This window comes from Rattus norvegicus, chromosome 2 (genome assembly GCF_036323735.1).
Source record: "Rattus norvegicus strain BN/NHsdMcwi chromosome 2, GRCr8, whole genome shotgun sequence".
NCBI lineage: Eukaryota > Metazoa > Chordata > Mammalia > Rodentia > Muridae > Rattus > Rattus norvegicus.
This window is the reverse complement of record NC_086020.1, coordinates 93,194,777-93,215,898: the sequence shown is the minus strand read 5'-3', so window position 1 is coordinate 93,215,898 and position 21,122 is coordinate 93,194,777. Positions and strand designations below refer to the sequence as shown.

Genomic DNA, 21,122 nt, shown 5'->3' with positions numbered 1-21,122 from the left:
CCCATCTCAAAAATTTTAACCCAGAATTGTTTCTGTCTAAAGAAAATACAGAGACTATGTGGAACAGAGACTGAAGGAAAGGCCATCTTGAGACTGCCCCACCTGCAGATGCCAAACCCAAACACTATTGCTGATGTGAAGAAACACTTCCTGACAGGAGCCTGGTATCATGGTTACCTGAGAAGCTGTGCCAGAGCCTGACCACTACGAATACAGATGCTCTTAGCCAACCATAGGACTGGGCAGGGGCAACCCCAAGGGAAGAGTTAGGGGAAAGACTAAAGGAGCTGAAGAGGATTGCAACCCCATAGGAAGAACAAAAATATCAACTAACCAGACTCCCCAGAACTCCAAGGGACAAAAACACCAACAAAAGAAACTCATGGAGGGACTCCATGGTTCCAACTGTAGATGTGGCAGAGGACTGCCTCATCTTGCATCAGGGGGAGGTAAGGCCTTGTGAAGACTCGATGCCACAATACAGGAGGATGCTTAGGTGGTGAGGTGGGTGGGTGAGTGGGGGAGCACCCCTCTTAGAGGCAGGGGGAAGGGAAAAGGGATAGGGAGCTTGCAGAGGGGTAATCAGGAAGGGGGGCAACATTTGAATTGTAAACAAAATAACCAATAATAAAAATGTGTTTGAGCCAGTGAGATTTCAAAAAATATTATTGAAAAATAAACAAAGGGTCTCCATCTGCACTCCAGAGTTAACATTGTGGCATAGCTTTCTGGACCCAAATACTGCCCAGAGAGAGCTGGTTTCCCAGGAGTGCTGTACTTTTAAGTTCATAGGTGAGGTAAACACTTTTGTTCCAATAATTGGCCAAAGAGGAACCTGCCAGGAGACCACAGGTCTCAGGAACCTCAGAGCAACTGGGGACAATATCCTTCTGGTCTCCATCTGTGCCCCACAGTTAACCCTGTAGCACAGCTCTCTGGATCCAAATCCTGCAGAGAGAGAGAGAGAGAGAGAGAGAGAGAGAGAGAGAGAGAGAGAGAGCTGGTCTCCCAGGAGCACTGACACTCCTAAGTTCACAGGCTCACATGCTCACAGGCTCACAGGAGGAACAGGTTCCAGTCAGAGACAGCAAGATCACTAACACCAGAGATAACCAGATGGCAAGAGGCAAACACAAGAACCTAAGCAAAAGAAACCAAGGCTACTTGGCATCATCAGAACCCAGTTCCTCCACTACAGCAAGTCCTGGATACCCCAACACATTGGAAAAGCAAGATTCAGATTTAAAATCACATCTCATGATGATGACAGAGGACTTTAAGAAGGACATAACTCCCTCAAAGAAATACAGGAGAACACAGGTAAACAAGTAGAAGCTCTTCAGAGGAAACACAAAAATCCCTTAAAGAATTACAGGAAAACACAACCAAACAGGTGAAGGAATTAAACAAAATCATCCAGGATTTAAAAATGGAAATTGAAACAACAAAAAATAACAAAGAAAGAAATATCTGGAGATATAAAACATAAGAGATCAGGAGTCATAGATGCAAGCATCACCCATCACCAACAGAATACAGAGACTGAAGAGAGAATCTCAGATGCAGAAGATACCATAGAAAACATTGACACAACAGTCAAAGAAAATGCACAATGCAAAAGGCTCCTAACCCAGAACATCAGGAAATATAGGACACAATGAGAAGACCAAACCTAAGGATAATAGGTATAGAAGAGAGCGAAGAATCCCAAATTAAAGGGCCAATAAATATCTTCAACAAAATTATAGAAGAAAATGTCTCTAACCTAAAAAAAGAGATGCCCATAAACATACAAGAAGCCTGCAGAATTCCAAATAGACTGGACCAGAAAAGAAATTCTTCCTGTCACATAATAATCAAAACATTAAATGCACAAAACAAGGAAATAATTTTAAAAGCAGTAAGGGATAAAGGTCAAGTAACATATAAAGGCAGACCTATCAGAATTATACCAGACTTCTCACCAGAGACTATGAAAGACAGAAGATCCTCGGCAGATGTCATACAGACCCTAAGAGAACACAAATGACAGCCCAGGCTACTATATTCAGCAAAACTCTCAATAACATAGATGGAGAAACCAAGATATTTCATAACAAAACCAAATTTCCACAATATCTTTCTACAAATCCAGCCCTACAAAGGATAATGGATGGAAAACTCCAACACAAGGAGGGAAACTACACCCTAGAAAAAGCAAGAAATTAATCTTCTCTCGACCAACCCAAAAGAAGATACCCACAGAAACATAATTCCACCTCTAACAACAAAAATAACAGGAAACGACCACTCTTCCTAACATCAATGGATTCAATTCTCTAATAAAAAGACAGAGATTAAGAGACTGGACATGTAAACAAGACCCTGCATTTTGCTGCATACAGAAAATGCCCCTCAGTGAAAAAGATAGATACTACCTCAGGGTAAAAGGTTGGAAAAAAAAAGTCCAAGCTAATGGTCCCAAGAAACAAGCTGGAATAGCCATTCTAATATTGAAAAAAAATTGACTTTCAACCAAAAGTTATCAAAAAAGATAAGCAAGGACACTTCACACTCATCAAAGAAACACTTACTAAACTGAACTCTCTTAATTCTGATAATCTGTACTCCAAATGGAAGGGCACCCACATTCATAAAAGAAACTTTAGTAAAGCTCAAAGCACACATAGCAACTCATGGAACAATAGTGGGAGACTTTAACACCCCACTCTCATCAATGGACAGATCATGGAAACAGAAACTAAACAGGCACAATGAAGCTATCAAAAGTTATGAACCAAATGGATTTAACACACACACACACACACACACACACACACACACACACACACACACACACATATATATATACATACATACATATATAAAACATTTCATCTTAAAACATAAGAATATATCTTCTTCTCAGCAACTCATGGTACCTTTTCCAAAACTGACCATATAATCAGTCACAAAACTGGCCCCAACAGATACAAGAAGATTGAAATAATCTCATGTATCCTTTCAGATAACCACAGACTAAGACTGGTCTTCAATAACAATAATAACGACAGAAAGCCCACATACACATGGAAGTTGAACAATGCTCTATTTAATGATAATTTGGTCAAGGAAGAAATAAAGAAATTTAAGATTTTTTAGAATTTAAGGAAAATGAAGGCACAATATACCCAAACTTATGGGGCACAATGAAAGCAGTGCTAAGAGGAAAACTCATAGCTCTGAGTGCCTCCAAAAACAAACAAACAAACAAACAAACAAAAAAAAACTGGAGAGAGCATACACTAGCAGCTTGACAGCACACCTAGAAGTTCTAGAACAAAAAGAGGCAAATACACCCAAGAGGAGTAGCAGGCAGGAAATAATCAAACTCAGGGCTGAAATCAACCAATTAGAAACAAAAAGAACTATACAAAGAATCAACAAAACCAAGAGCAGTCTTTTGAGAAAATCAGTAAGATAGATAAATCCTTAGCTAGACTAACAGAGGGCACAGAGTCAGTATCCAAATTAATAAAATCAGAAATGAAAAAGGGAGACATAGAAACAGAATTCGAGGAAATCCAAAAAGTTATTAGATCCTACTACAAAAGCCTATACTCAACAAAACTGGAAAATCTGGATGAAATGGAACATTTCAGTACTAAAGTTAAATCAGGATCAGATAAACCATCTAAACAGTCCCATAACCTCTAAAGAAATAGAAGCAGTTATTAAAAGTCACCCAACCAAAAAAAGCCCAGGACTAGATGGGTTTAGTGGAGAATACTATTAGACATTCAAAGAAGGTCTCTAATACCAATACTCTTCAAACTATTCCACAAAATAGAAACAGAAGGAACATTACTCAATTCATTCTAAGAAACAATTATGCTTATACCTAAACCACATAAAGACCCAACAATGAAATATAACTTCAGACCAATTTCCTATCCAATTGATATCCAATTTTTTATCCAATTGATAAAAAATACTCACTATAATTCTTTGAAACAAAATCCAAGAACACATCAAAACCATCATCCATCATGATGAAATAGGCTTCTTCCCAGGGATGCTGGGGTGGTTTAATACACAGAAATCCATCAATGTAATTTATTGTATAAACAAACTCAAAGAAAAAAACCCACATGATCATCTCATTAGATGACGAGAAAGCACTTGACAAAATTCAACATCCCTTTATGGTAAAAGTCTTGGAAAGATCAGGAATTCAAGGTCCATATCTAAATACAGTAAAAGCAATATACAGCAAACTAGTAGTCAACATCAAATGAAAGGGAGAGAAACTTGAAGCAATCCCACTAAAATCAGGGAATAGACAAGGCTGCTCACTCTCTCCCTCTGTATTAAATATAGTACTCGAAGTCCTAGCTAGAGCAATGAAACAGCAAAAGGAGGTCAAAGGGATACAAATTGGAAAGGAAGAAGCCAAAATATCACTCATTGCAGATATGATAGTGTACTTAAGTCACTCCAAACATTACACCAGAGAACTACTAAACCTGATAAACAACTTCAGCAACATGGCTGGATATAAAATTAACTCAAATCAGTAGCCTTCCTCTATTTAAAGAATAAACAGGTGGAGAAAGACATTAAGGAAATGACACCCTTCACAATAGTCACAAATAATATAAAATACCTTGGTGAGACTCTAACCGTGCAAGTGAAAGATCTGTATGACAAGAACTTCAAGTCGCTGAAGAAAGAAATTGAAGAAAATCTCAGAAGATGGGAATAGGTCCCATGATCATGGGTTGGCAGGATTAATAGAGTAAAAATGGCCATCTTACTGAAAGCAATCTACAGATTTAATGTAACTTTCATCAAAATTCCAAGTCAATTCTTCAGAGTTAGAAAGAGCAATTTGCAAATTCATTTGGAATAACAAATAACCCAGGATAGCAAAAACTATTCTCAACAATAAAAGGACTTCCAGGGGAATCTCCATCCCTCACCTCAAGCTGTTTACAGAGCAATTGTGACAGAAACTGCATGGTATTGGTACAGAGATAGGCAGATAGATCAGTGGAATAGAATTGAAAACCCAGAAATGAACCCACACACCTATGGTCACTTGATCTTTGACAAAGGAGCTAAAACCATCCAGAGGAAATTAGACAGCAGTTTATACAAATGGTGCTGGTTTAACTGGAGGTCACCAGTAGAAGAATGCAGATCGATGCATCTTATCTCCGTGTACAAAGGTCAAGTCCAAGTGGGTCAAAGACCTCCACATAAAACCAGATAAAATGAAACGAATAGAAGAAAAAGTGGCGAAGAGCCTGAGACACATGGGCACAGGGGAAAATTTCCTGAACAGAACACCAATGGCTTATGCTCTAAGATCAAGAATTGAAAAATGGGATCTCATAAAGTTGCAAAGCCTCTATAAGGCAAAGGACACTGTCAATAGGACAAAATGGCAACGACAGATTGGGAAAACATCTTTACCAATCATACATGCAGTAGAGGACTAATATCTAATATATACAAAGAAATCATGAAGTTAGACAACAGAGAACCAAAAAACCCTATTGAAAATGGGGTACAGAGCTAAACAAAGAATTCTCAACTGAGGAATGCCGAATGGCTGAGAAGTACCTAAAGCAATGTTCAACATCCTTAGTCATCAGGAAATGCAAATCAAAACAACCCTGAGACTCCACCTTACACCAGTGAGAATGGCTACGATCAAATACTCAGGCAATAGCAGATGCTGGCGAGGACGTTGAGAAAGGAACATTCCTGCAAACTGGTACAACCAGTCTGGAAATGAATCTGGCAGTTCCTCAGAAAAATGGACGTAGTACTTCCTGAGGACCCAGCTATACCACTCCTGGGCATAGATCCAAAAGATGCTCCAACATATAATAGCAGCCTTATTTATAATAGCCAGAAGCTGGAAAGAATCCAGATGTCCTTCAACAGAGGAATTAATACAGAAAATGTGGTACATCTACACAATGGAGTACTACTTAGCTATTAGAAACAATGACTTCATGAAATTCTTAGGAATTCTTAATGAATGGATTAGACAATATCATCCTGATTGAGGTAATCCAATCACAAAAGAACACATGTGGTATGCATTCACCGATAAATGAATATTAGCCCAAAAGCTCGGATTACACCAATGATACAATCCTCAAATCACATGAAGCTCAAGGATGATCAAAGTGCAGCTGCTTCAGTCCTTCTTAGAAGGGGGGAACAAAATATTAATAGGAGGAGATAGGAAGACTAATTTTGGAGCAGGGATTGAAGGAATGGCCATTCAGAGTCTGCCCCACCTGGAAATCCAGCCCATATACACACATCTACAAAACTCAGACAAAAAGTGCTTGCTGACAGGGGCCTGATATAGCTGTCTTCTGAGGGGCTCTGCCAGAGCCTGACAAATATAGAGGCTGATGCTAGCAGCCAACCATTGGACTGAGCACGGGGTCCTCAATGGAGGAGTTAGAGAAAGGACTAAATGACCTGAAGGGGTTTGTAACCCATAGGAAGAACAACAATATCAATCAACCACACTACTTCAGAGCTCCCAGAGACTAAACCACCAACCAATGAGTACACATAGAGGGACCCATGGTTCCAGCTGCATATGTAGCAGAGGATGGCATTGTCTGGCATCAATGGGAGGAGAAGCCCTTGGTCCTGGCAAGGATTGATGAATTGGTGTAGGGAAATGCCAGGGCAGGGGGGGCAGAAGGGAGTGGCTGGGTTGGTGGGGGAGCACCCTCATAGAAGCAGGTGGGAGGAGGATGGGATAGAGTATTTCTGGAGGGGAAACTGGGAAAGGGGAGAGCATTTGAAATGTAAATAAATAAAATATCCAATAAAAAGTACAGTTAATAATAAATGAGAAAAATAAAGTGTGTAGGAACCTTTAAAATGTTTTCATAAGTCATGTATATTTAAGCATGTATCCTTGGGCTGTCAAGTGCAAAAGCTAAGGAAACTAAAGGGAAAAAGAAAAAGAAAAACCAACAAGTGCAATTAAATGCACAATTGAGTTCAGAATTTATTATGGAAAACTCCTTGATTCCAGGACTTATGAATTTCTTTGATGAATTTTTACCTTTTTTATACGATTCAAATCCCATCTACCAATTTGTATTTAAGTGATGTTACTTTACATGTGTGTTGATACTCAGCATCCTCCTCTACACAGACACACTGGCTGCCCTACTCCAGAAGGAGCTGTTTCTAATTTAGTTCATCTTTCTACCCTGACAACACGCAGGAGAGTCTGGATCATATCAGTCAGTGAGTGCTTGGTAAGTGTTGAAGTTGACTTCCTACTGGAATCAGTTGTGGAGAAAAATGACTGTTACCTGTGGGTGCTCAGGGCTGTAAGCGGACAGTGAGAGGATCCTTTAGATACGTTCAGTGAAAAGGGTTCCACCTGTGTTCTGTGAACACCGGAACTCTTATGAACCCGTAAGAAAGACACAGACATTTTAACTCTTGTTGCTTGGCCCGTGACATCATCTAGTATTTCATGAATAAACCCAGAAACCATGCTACAACAGTCAAAGTAAAACTAGCATTGGAAAATAGGAATGTCCGCTCCATTTTCCCTCCCTCCCTCCTCTCCTCCCCTTCTTCCTCTTTTCTTCCTCCCTCTCTTCTCATCTTTTTGCAGGGCCTAATTTGACAATGGGTGGGGAAGCAGAGAACGTCTCCAGGCTTGCTGCCTTCTATCATTCCTTCATTATTTATCAACTATTTACATTCCACTAAAGCAACATAAATGAGATCATGCCACCTTTAGCTTTCTGGTTTGATTTTACTCTTATAGATACATCTTAGGGACTTCTCTATAACCTCTCTCTCTATCTTTTATTTTGATGTGACACACACAGCATATTGAAATTGCCTCAGGTTGTTCCCTTCTCTTGGTTGCAATCTTGAATAATATCCTGTTGGGAACGGAGGTCTCTAAGGGACTGTTTATGTTCAGATGACAGTTGATATGGCATCTAGGGTGGGTCCAGATGGACATCTGATGAGGGTGGTGTCTGTCTCTGAGGCAGCACAAGATAGCTGACACTGGCTGTTCAGGGAACCCAAATGTAAGCAGTGATAAAATCTGCTACATAACTCTTTCTAGCAGAATGACACTTTTGTGTAGGTTCTGTGTAAACATGGCCTTGAGGTCAGAGGTCAGAGGCCAAAGTTTTTTCTTTACCTTTTCCACAGTCTCTGTGGGTCTTTCTGTAGGCCTGTGTGCCTACATCATGTGGTCTGTGTGCTAATCTAAGAGTATGCCTGAGTTTACCTAAGTGTGCCTGTGTGTGCCTTGTGCCTGGCAGCATCTGCCCGGCTAGTGGTCTGATTGGCAGCCTCATCCAGAGTAAATTATCTGCCTACAACTTCTTACATCTTCAGCATCCTGTGACTCTCTTCTTTTTTTGGCAGTGGAGCGTGGGACTTACATGCTCCAATGAAACAATTATGCACGGCAAGAATATTTTAGCACTCATAGAAGACATACAGAAAATACTTCAAGATATTAGTATAGGCAAGGTTATTTGAACAGGAGTCCTAATACAGAAAATCCCAAGAACGAACAAAAAGGATTGTTTGAAACGAAAAGGCTACTACATAGCAAAACAATTGTCAGAGTGCAGAGACAGTCCTTATAATGGAAAAGGCACACACGCACGCACACACACACACACGCGCACACGCGCACGCACACACACACACACACACACAGGTTATACATCTAGAAAGGGAATCATTATAGGGTAAGAAACAATCTTAAGTGAGTAGAAAATAGGGTAATGAAAGCTGTGTAAAGAGAAAGCAGAGGATAGGAATAGCTGAAGGAGAATGCGGAAGTGGATGGGGTAAGAGGTGGCTGAAAGGAGAGCTGTGGGCGATGGGAAGAAGTAAGAATAACTAATGACACGGGTGCATGAAAATGCAGAGACGAAACCCACTTCCTTGTATGGGGCCTAAAATAAACAGCAGCAACCTTTATAGAGTATGGGTTCCTAATCTGAATTGCTAGGAGGAATCATTTTTAGCTATGATAGGTTCTGCAAATATACCCTCTAAAACATTTATAAGGAATGCCCCTTTTAGTTTTGCCTATATCCTTGCCAGAGTCGACATCAATATGATTGAGCTGAGGCAACCATGGCACAGAAGGAAAAGAATTTCCATTTCAGTGAGGAAGGGTTTTTGATTGACAGCTGGGCTAACATTCTTTTTTTTTTTTTTTTTTTTTTTTTATTAACTTGAGTATTTCTTATATACATTTCGAGTGTTATTCCTTTTCCCGGTTTCCGGGCAAACATCCCCCTCCCCCCTCCCCTTCCTTATGGGTGTTCCCCTCCCAACCCTCCCCCCATTGCCGCCCTCCCCCCATAGACTAGTTCACTGGGGGTTCAGTCTTAGCAGGACCCAGGGCTTCCCCTTCCACTGGTGCTCTTACTAGGATATTCATTGCTACCTATGAGGTCAGAGTCCACGGTCAGTCCATGTATAGTCTTTAGGTAGTGGCTTAGTCCCTGGAAGCTCTGGTTGCTTGGCATTGTTGTACATATGGGGTCTCGAGCCCCTTCAAGCTCTTCCAGTTCTTTCTCTGATTCCTTCAACGGGGGACCTATTCTCAGTTCAGTGGTTTGCTGCTGGCATTCGCCTCTGTATTTGCTGTATTCTGGCTGTGTCTCTCAGGAGCGATCTACATCCGGCTCCTGTCGGTCTGCACTTCTTTGCTTCATCCATCTTGTCTAATTGGGTGGCTGTATATGTATGGGCCACATGTGGGGCAGGCTCTGAATGGGTGTTCCTTCAGTCTCTGTTTTAATCTTTGCTTCTCCCTTCCCAGCCAAGGGTATTCTTTTTCCTCATTTAAAGAAGGAGTGAAGCATTCACATTTTGATCATCCGTCTTGAGTTTCGTTTGTTCTAGGGATCTAGGGTAATTCAAGCATTTGGGCTAATAGCCACTTATCAATGAGTGCATACCATGTATGTCTTTCTGTGATTGGGTTAGCTCACTCAGGATGATATTTTCCAGTTCCAACCATTTGCCTACAAATTTCATAAACTCGTTGTTTTTGATAGCTGAGTAATATTCCATTGTGTAGATGTACCACATTTTCTGTATCCATTCCTCTGTTGAAGGGCATCTGGGTTCTTTCCAGGTTCTGGCTATTATAAATAAGGCTGCGATGAACATAGTGGAGCACGTGTCTCTTTTGTATGTTGAGGAATCTTTTGGGTATATGCCCAAGAGAGGTATAGCTGGGTCCTCAGGCAGTTCAATGTCCAATTTTCTGAGGAACCTCCAGACTGATTTCCAGAATGGTTTTACCAGTCTGCAATCCCACCAACAATGGAGGAGTGTTCCTCTTTCTCCACATCCTCGCCAGCATCTGCTGTCACCTGAGTTTTTGATCTTAGCCATTCTCACTGGTGTGAGGTGAAATCTCAGGGTTGTTTTGATTTGCATTTCCCTTATGACTAAAGATGTTGAACATTTCTTTAGGTGTTTCTCAGCCATTCGGCATTCCTCAGCTGTGAATTCTTTGTTTAGCTCTGAACCCCATTTTTAATAGGGTTATTTGTTTCCCTGCGGTCTAACTTCTTGAGTTCTTTGTATATTTTGGATATAAGGCCTCTATCTGTTGTAGGATTGGTAAAGATCTTTTCCCAATCTGTTGGTTGCCGTTTTGTCCTAACCACAGTGTCCTTTGCCTTACAGAAGCTTTGCAGTTTTATGAGATCCCATTTGTCGATTCTTGATCTTAGAGCATAAGCCATTGGTGTTTTGTTCAGGAAATTTTTTCCAGTTGGGCTAACATTCTTATCCTTCCCATGGCTAGTGCTGTGGTCCTGGGCAAATACGTTTCCCTTTCTGCCTCTGAGCCTTCACCTATAAAACATAGATAATGATAGATTTTCTAAATATTTAGAAAGGTCAAGAGTAAGAGAAATAACTGCACATACACACACACACACACACACACACACACACACACGCACGCTAGACGAAGTTCTTAGAATTGAAAATTATACTTGAATTAGTTTTTGTTTTTCTTCACTTTAGAATATAAACTGCCACAACATTTTACTTGCCTAGTAAATTTAAAAATAAGACAATTTAGATTTCTCCTGAAATTATACTTTCAATAAAAAATATCCAACGGTAGGAGATATTTTGATTTTGTAGCCCTCACAAGCTATATCTTGGTGTGCAGTCATTTAAAGCTTCATTTTGATTTCTCTATTCAGCCACATAGCAACAACCATTGCATTTATTGGTATACTTGAGTCTTACAAAAATAATTTGGCAGTGCTCTATCATGTGACTCAGGAAGACATGTTCTGTTTTCTTCCCATAGCTTTTTTGTGCTGCTGAAATTGCTCAGTTTGTAATGAGTTTGAGAAAAAATTGAAAAGAATGAAGGTATTGGAAAATGAAATATGTTTTTTAATTGAAAAGAGACTATGATTGTTTTTTTCCACCAATCTAAATCAAATTAGTACGGGAGTGCTTTCAGGCAATTGGAAAGAGGAATTATTCTCTGAAAATAATGACCTCATTATACAGTCTAAAAATACAAGTTAAAAAAGTCTTTAGTTGTCTTTATGCTGAGAGAAATGATTTAAAAGTGAAAATATTTTTAGAGCACATATGCAGACTTAACTTTTGTCTCAAAACACTTTACAAGCAGTAGAAAAGTTCTTTGTTGGAATTTCCATTTATGCTACAGTAAAATATAAATTACCTAGAGAAGAGAGGTGAGGTTCTTTTTATAGCATACGATAAATAAGTGTTTCTATTTTGATTTAGTTTCGCAGAAATTTTAATAAATTACTTTTTAAATTTACAATTTGGTATAGCTTAATTTTTATGGACTATAATGTTAGTTTTTATGCCATATATGTCAGGGTTACTATTACTGTGATAAAACACTATGGCCAAAGAAATCTGGGGAGGAAAGGATTTATTTGACTTACACTTCCATATCAAAGGAAGTCAGGACAGGAACTTAAACAGGGCAGGACTCTGGAGGCAGGAGCTGATGCAGAGGACATGGAGGGGTGCTGCTTAGTGGCTTGCTCCCCAGGGCTTTCTTTTAGAACCCACTACTACCAACCCAGATGGCCTGGCCCTCCCCCATCAGTCATTTAATAAAAAATCCCTTACAGGCTCACTCATAGCCTGCTCTTACGGAGGCATTTTCTCAGTTGGGGTTCCTCCCTCTACAGTGACCCTAGCTTATTTTAAGTTGACTTAAAACTAACCAGCACACTGCTAACACGAATATAATCCAAGTACACAAAACAAAAAGCAAAACAGAATCCCATGCACACGGTGGAGGCTGCTGTAAACACTGTTGCTTATGAAGGGAGCACAGCCCATCAAGTATTTGCTCTCATTATTTAAGTAAAATGCTATGTCCCAAATTCCAGTTCTCACTGGACTGCTTAATAATGTAAAATACTGTGCAATTCAAGGCTCAGGAACAACTATTAATAGTCTAAACCCAGATGTTAGGAACAATTACCAGGGCCTTCAGTCATTTTCCTTTTCCCATTTACTGGTACATGAACCATGTAAATCACAATTCAAATGTAGCTTTTAACTCTTGAAATCCCATCAAAATTGCAACTCCCACATTTTAGATACTGGGAAATTGACTAAGCATGCAGTAAACATTTTACCTGCCTGTCTATATATGCATATACTCAGTTATGACATCTGTCAGTCTGTCTGTCCATCTACCTACCTACTTACTAATCTGCAGTACTTACAGCCCTCCCTCCCCACCCGGGTTTCTTCGTGTAGCCTTGGCTGTACTGGAACTAGCTCTGCAGACGAGGCTGGCCTTGAGCTCATAGAGATCTGTTCACCTCTGCCTCCCGAGTGCTGGGATTAAAAGTGTGTGCCCCCACTGCTAGTCTTATGCTCCTCCTTCTGCTAAACATGAGTATGCTAGATTTTTCTTTGCCATGACCAAATATGCATGAGAACAACTTAAAGAAGGAAGGGTTTTCTTAAGCTTATGGTTTTTTTTTTTTTTATTCTATCCATGGCCGTCTGGCTCCATTGCTTTCAGACAGGTAGATGTGCAAGACATGGAGAAAAGGCCATGTGGAGGGACGCTGCTCGCCTCTTGGCAGCCAGGAAGGAAAGAGGAAGGTCAAAAGAGACTAGCGGAAGGTATAGTTCCTAAGTGCAAGTGCTGGGTGGCCTTTTCCTCCAGCTAGGTTTTCACAAACTCCCAAGATGGTGCCATTCAATAGGTACTAAACTTTCTTAGTGTACGCTCTAGTCAAACCCCACCCATAGTTGTATACTTGTGACGTCAACTATGCTTCTTTCCCAGTTTCAAAACAAAAATCTTAGTAGATTGAAAGTTTTGAAGAAGATATTTGGGATTAAACTCTCAGAAACCATCAACTTGCCCTTTGGCTGTTGTGATTTAGGAACACTGTTTGCTGTTTTGAGCTAAAGCTTTAGGTTCTACCCACAGGGGCAGAACCCACTAATAAAGGGCCGATGTGTGTTTCCTGTAATGTTGACCATAGCCCCACCATAGCCTTCTCCCATCTCAGCAGTCTTCCCACGCCCTATGTGGGCTTGCTTTAAATATCCACTCTAAAGCGAGAAGCATTTGAGAGCATGAGAGTCCATAGCTACCCACCTTCCTGCTCTCTCCCTCCTCTGTATTGGTACTCTAACCTCATTCTCCACAGGCCCTAGGGACAACCATTTCTAGAGCTGCCATTTACATGCAGTTCTTGTGCAGGGGCTATAAAGTAAATCCGAGGTAATAAGCCAGTGCTAGTAAATCAGCCTCTTTGGCCTGACTCAGATTCCTCCTGTATTCTTATGAAAAAAATAAAAAAGCCTGCTCTAGCCAATTCCTCACGATCTTTCATTAGTTCCACACTGAAGAGTGAAGGACAAATGCTGTGCCAGGGCAATACAGACTCTTCAATCCATCTTGTCGGTTTTATCTCCAGCTCCTCTCTCACCAAACACATTAGCCAAATAAGCTTGTTCATTATTCTCTGACAGTCAAGGGCATGACACAACGGTTGGGATGCCTGTTTTATTTTTGCTCTGTCACCCCTTGATGTGTTCTGTGGGTAAGTTAATTAATTCACCCAATCATCTAACCAACTGTCACTACTGAAAAACAGCTAGGAATAGAATCCCCTTCACAGTGATCATTGAGGAAGTCAAAGTGTTAGTTCATTTAGGATTGTAGAGAGTCATGCATGCTGAGCCACCAAAAATTGAGTATAGGTGTATGGTTTTAGGTGCGTGTACATATGTGTGATTATATGTTTGAACAGCTGTGTATTAATGTTTGCATGTAAATGTGTGAATTTATGTGTGCTTAAATGTATATATTTTGTATGTGTGTAAATTTATGTGTGCATATATGAGTATGTATATGTGTATATATACATGTTTGTGCACATGTACATTTATGTCTGTACATATAAATGTTTATCTTTGTGTGTGTTACAAATATATGTTTATATATGTGTAGACATATTTACATTGTTGTACACATGTATATATTTAGGTTTATGCACATACATGCATATGTTTCTGGGTATTTATGTTCTTATGTGTCCATGTGTGCATTTGTGTATGTTCACATTTATGTTTATGTGTATACTTCTGTATATTTCTGTGTATAAATGTGTATGTTTATGTTTGTGTGTACATTTATCTGCATGTTTGTCTATGTAAATGTATATGTTTGTGTATGTAATACATGTCTATTTTTCTGTGTATATACGTGTATGTTTATGTGTGTATATGCATATATTTAGGTTTTGTGTGAGCATGTCTATTTTTATGTTTGTGTGTTCATGTGCATGTTTATGTGTGCATCTATTTTTATATTACATATGTACATATGCTTTCATTTACATGTGTATATTTATGTTTGCATGTATACATATATATGCCCATGAATGTGTATACTCAAGAATGTGTACATGTGAATGTTTAAGTTTGTGTATACATGTGTATATTTATGTTTGTGTGTGCATGTGTATGTTTATGTGTGTATACATGTGTGTTTTGTGTATACATACATATATAGACATACATATATAATATATACATACATATATACAACATATATCAAATTATACATGTATATGCATGCACAAACACAGAAATGTACATATACACACATAAACATACACATGTATAAACACAAATGTAAATAAACATATGTGTGCACACACATAAATCTATACATGTACACACAAATAAATATACACATGTAAATACATGAACATAAATATAGTCATGTACAAACAGAAATATATATGTATGAACACAGATAAATATATAGGCAAAACCACATAAACATACATGTATATACAAACTTAAATATACACATTCACACATGCTAATATAGTGCATATAGGTATACACATAAACACACATACACACAGAAATATACTCATGAGTACACATACATACAAAGTACACAACAAACAAATATATACATGTACATGTATACACACAAACATATACATGTAGACATGCATACACATGCAAACAAACATATACACACATACATATTCATATGCAGTCACATATATTTACATATGTATTTACAAAAACTATGTATACACATATAAGCAGTGCATCTAGCACACACCATACACTGTATACTCATACCACATTATCCAAAACACTCACTACACACTTCATACACTGCATATTGTACACTGGAACTCTATACTGCATGTGACATGCCATTTAGCCTACATCACAACCATATACTATATACCACATACCACCAAATTCACATGCACACCTTCAGTGCACACCCACATATCACACTGCAGAGCACACACTGCATGCCATATATACTACATACTGTATACCACACACTGTTCACCACTTGAACATTTTATGCAACATGCACTTCACAAAATACATTGCACACCACACAACCTGCAAACTGCATACCCCATACTGTGTACTACTCACTTGACACTAGACACAGTATACACTGAACAGCACACACACAACACACTGTATACTAACTGTGAATACTGTATCCTGTAAAGCACATCCCACAAAATCACATACAGTACATCACATACTGCATACCACATGCCACACATTGCATACAGCACATTGCACACCATACACTCTACACCACAATCCACACTGGACACAACACAAAGCACCCCACATCCCAAACACCACACACCATGAACCTCACAGTTCACACTGTAACTTGCACAACACACACAGATATGTTTTTGTTGTGCTTATTTTCACCTACAGATCCTTTTTCTACAAAATCATTATTTTTTCTGTTTTAGAATTTTAAAAATTCATTGTGTGTGTGTGTGTGTGTGTGTGTGTCTGTGCATGCTTGTGCTGTCTGTGTTTGAAGAAAAGTTGCATGAGTTGGTTCTCTTCCTCCACCATGTGGGTCCCAGGACTTGAACTCAGGGTGTTAAACTTGCCAACAAGCATCTTCATCTAATAGCTATCTCACCAACTATTTTCTTTTTGTTATAAAGCCCTTCTTTAAGACATGTTTTAGGTCTAGTCTTCACTCATCAGTGATACTGTCCCTTCTAAACTTGTGTGTTTCTCTTTAGCATCATTGAAACATTACTTAGGAAAGGCGACTTCACATTTTATAACTAAAGCTTGGATGCTTATCGAAGAGCTGGAGTGCTGTTGGCTGTTACAGTGAGACAATAGTCCTCAGCTGGGACTGGCACGGGCAAGGAACCATAAGTTATCCAAATCTATCAGCAAGCCCAAACAAGCACAATCTGTATCATATCACAATTTTAGGTCTGGTTGTTCATTCATTTCTTGGTGAGGAAATGAAGATCACTGGAAAAATGTCAGTCATTTCTTTCTGGTGTGTGAGTGCTGGCTTTTTGTGCACCAACTCCAGGTTTTCTTTTCTTCTGCCTTCATTTGATTCTGTATTTGCTTTCAGGACTATTCCCTCCCTACTTTTACCCACAAACTCTTCTCTGGACTTTAGGAAGAGAAATGTCTCTCCCTTATATTGTTCCTTCCTAAAATGCATGAGCCAGGTCTTTTAAAATTACCCCCTGTCCAGCTGAGAGCAGGCACCGTGGAAAAAGGTAGGATTTGTATTAGAGAATTCCTAAAAATAGGTCTCAAACTATGCAGATCCTTGTGAGCATTTATTTGTTTATCTTTATCTTGGTTCCTACCTATCTCTCACTAGAGGTTGTCTAATGTATACTATATGAGCACACCATAATTCCCACACAGCTTCAATCCAGAATATTCTTCCCTCAGAAATATGCATGAGCCTTCTTTCCCTAAGCTCTTGAACTACTTCCTGTCTAACCTGTTTTAGGATGATGGATGATAGGAAATTGCTCCTGTCTGGAGAGACTCTTCTATTATTATAAGGAATTGATAAGTTTCTGTGTTCTTGGTAGGAGTTCTTGTTAGGGTTGGCCAACTTGATACAATTATAGCCACCTGGGAAGAGTGAGTCACAGTCAAGGAATCCATGGCTCCAATGGATTGGTCTGTGTAGGATGTGAAAGCCCTTATATCCAAGCTGGACAAGGCAATTCAATAAAAGGAAAAGTTTCAAAAGCAGGCAAAAGCAGAGATACACTCACTTCCATTGCTAGGAGTCCCACTAAAACACCAAGCTACAGCCATTACATATACGCACAGTGACCAAGCCAGCTCAGTCAGTCAACAGGTTCCCCAGCACAGGAGCGAGGGTTAAAAAGAAAAAAGACAATTAGACAACATTGAAGCATGGCCCTAGCCAGTTCTGAGACTGAGGTGGGTTTATTTTTTCCTAGTCTGCTTTTATAACATTTTAATTAAATGCAAGTAATAAGGTCAGTTCTAGGTTAAGGGAACAAGCAAGACAATAAACACTAGTAGTCAAGGAACAAGCAAGGCAATAACCAAAGTCCCGTGATCTCCGTGTCGAAGGGCTTATCAGGATGACCAAGATGCAGGTACTTCCTGTACTTCCTGTTCCAGCCCAAAGTCAGATTCTTGCCTGAAGCCTACTTCTTTGTTCTAGTCTAAAATCAGATTCCTCTGTGAACTTACTTCCCTGTCCTGGCCCAATGTCAAATTCCTGCCAAGCAGCCCCAAAAACTCTCCACAGCAGAGGATTGGTGAAGATCCATGCAGACCCCATCCTTGCCACTTCAGTCTCTGTGGACTCATAGGAGTCTTGATTATTTGATTCACTGGGCTGTGTTCTCCTGGTGTCCTCTATCTACTCCGAGTCCTACAGTCTTTCCTCCCCATCTTCTATGGGGTTCCCCCATCTCCAAGGGGGAGGGAACTGATGGAGATCCTTTATATGGTTGGAGGAAGTTTCTTTGATAACAACTGGACAATCACCTATCTGAGTATATCAGTATATTGTTAGGAATTATTTCTTCTTCTCTTTTCTTTTGTCTTTTATTCTTGTTTTTCTTTTCCCCCTCCTCACCCTCTTCCTCCTCCTCTACCCCCTCCTCTTCTTCCTTACCCTTTTTCTCCTCTCCTTTTTCATCTTCTTCTTTTTCTTCTTCTTCTTATCCTCCTCCTCTTCTTTTTCTTCTTGCCAGTTGTGTTTGCTTCTATCCTAGGTCTCTGAACTATCTAGTCTTTGGTCCCTGTCCATCCATGTATAGCACTGGCTCCATCTCCTGATGTGGGTCTTGAGTTGAACCAAACATTGGTTGGCCAGTTCTGTGCCACCATTGCCCCAGGACATCTCGCAGACAGGATAGGTTATAGATGGAGAGTTTTGTGGCTGGGTTGGTGTCCAGGTGCCTCTTGCCTTAGCCTACAGAGTACCTTCTCATGCAAAGAGATTAAAATGTCAGTGTGAAGGCTCCACCAGCACCAGCTCTACCGATGTGTAGAAGTTGTTTTCAGCAGTGGGGGTGCACTGTTTCAGAGAGTGATGTTCTGTGCTAGCATCAGCCTGGATGTTAGGAGATCTCCCCAGGACATCTTCAGGCAACAACTCAACTGAATGTGACTAAGTCACACTACTGGGAACCTTCCTGGATACAAAATCTAGCCAGTTTATACCTATATCCTCCATTACCAAGTGTCCTCTCTAAGGTCACTGTCATAGATCCCAGAAGTTTCCACACCATCCCCAAAGTCCCTCAATTCCATCAATCCCTCCCTCCACTGTACTCCCCTCCCCAATCTGATTCCTCCTGCTCCCATCCTCACCTGCCATGAAGTTGGGTCGCCCACATAATCTATTTTATTTTTCTTTCCCAGGGAGAACCATGCTTGCCCCTATAGCCTTCCCCTTTACCGCATCTCTCTAGGTCTGTGGATTGCAGTTTGGTTATCATTTACTTAGCAGCTAGATGATTTTTTTTCCATCCATTTGCCTGAAAATATCATGATGTCTGTTTCTTTTAACCATTGAATATATCACATTGTGTAAACACAACACATTTTTCTTTATTCATCCTTTAGTTGAAGGACATGTAGATTATTTGCAGTTTCTGAATATTACGAATAAAGTCATGGTGAACATAGTTGCACGAGTGTCCTTGTTTTAGGACAGAACATCCTTTGAGTACATGCCCAAGAGTGGTATAGCTTGGACTTACCACTCTCAGTTTTCTGAGAAAATGCCATATTAATTTCCAAGGTGGCTGTAGAAAAACAATGGAGGAGAGCGCCCCTTGCTTCTCATCCTCACGAGCATGAGCTGTCATGTGTGTTATTGGTCCTTTCAGCAGGTATAAGATGGAATCTCAAAGCAGTTTTGTGGTTTGTATCTCCCTGATGGTGAAAGAATAAAAAATACAGCCAAAAAGTCAGAAGTTTAGGAATGCTATCCCACCCCTAAGAAGCCCTAAATACCTCAAATTCTAGACCCTGCTCTCTACCTGTAAGTAAGTAAAGGGTCACATTTCTTGAGCCTGCTCTCCCAGGATCCAGATAAAAGGGTTTAAGATAAAGCCCTTAGATAGGTGATCCTGACCTAGTAAAAATAAGAGGAAGCTTCTCCCAGGAGCTAGCGGACCATAAAGTTAGACTAAAATCTTAGAGAACAACCTTGAGAAGCAGGAAGCTTCTCCCAGGAGCTAGCTGACCATAAAGTTAGACTAAAATCTTAGAGAACAACCTTGAGAAGCAGGAAGCTTCTCCCAGGAACTAGCGGACCATAAAGTTAGACTAAAATCTTAGAGAACAACCTTGAGAAGCAGGAAGCTTCTCCCAGGAACTAGCGGACCATAAAGTTAGACTAAAATCTTAGAGAACAACCTTGAGAAGCAGGAAGCTTCTCCCAGGAGCTAGCGGACCATAAAGTTAGACTAAAATCTTAGAGAACAACCTTGAGAAGCAGGAAGCTTCTCCTAGGAACTAGCGGACCATAAAGTTAAGCAATCTTGAGAAACGGGAAGCTTCTTGAGATTTTCCAAAGACACCACCCCTGGCCCCTTGGGTTGTGGTTTCTCCCTTTAAATACCCTTTCTCCCAGCCTCTCGGGGTCGACACCTCTGTCTCCTGCGTGGGATACATGTCGTCCCGGAGATCTCCATAATAGGTCTATGTAATAAACCTTGCCTTTGCATATTACATCCAAAATGGTCTCTCTGTGTCTGAGGTCCGAGATTTCTCGAGACTTGAGTAAGGGTCTCCCTTCGGGGATCTTTCAGTCCTTTGCCTTACAGAAGCTTAGTTTCATGAGGTCCCAACAATCAATTGTTACTCTTAGTGCCTGTACTATCAGGGTTCTGTTTTTACACGTGTGCTAATGTGTTCAAGGCTGTTCCTCACTTTCTCTGCTATCAGGTTCAGTATATTTGTATTTATGTTGAGGTGTTTGATCCACTTGGACTTGAGTTTTTTGCAGGGTGACAAATATGGATCAATTTGCATTGTTCTACACACAGATATCCAGTTTGACCAGCACCAGCTGTTGAAGATGCATTCTTTTATCCCAGATTTCCATAGTATGTGGATTTATGTCTGGGTCTTCAATTCAATTCCATTGATCAATGTTTGTATTTTTATGTCAATAACATGTGTTATTTTAAAATCACTATAGCTCTGTTACATCAGGGATGGTGATACCCCATGGAAGTTCTTTTATTGTT

At 40.0% G+C, this 21,122-nt stretch overlaps 1 long non-coding RNA gene across 4 annotated transcripts in view; it reads left to right on the top strand.

The window, feature by feature from the left end:
- LOC103691511 (uncharacterized) overlaps positions 1-21,122 on the top strand; it is a 46,506-nt gene that overhangs the window by 12,171 nt on the left and 13,213 nt on the right. For all 4 annotated transcript variants that reach the window (XR_010064175.1, XR_005500779.2, XR_010064174.1 and 1 more), the window contains 2 exons: positions 43-449; positions 7,181-7,286. This is a non-coding gene — a long non-coding RNA (uncharacterized LOC103691511). The remainder of the gene's footprint in view (positions 1-42; positions 450-7,180; positions 7,287-21,122) is intronic.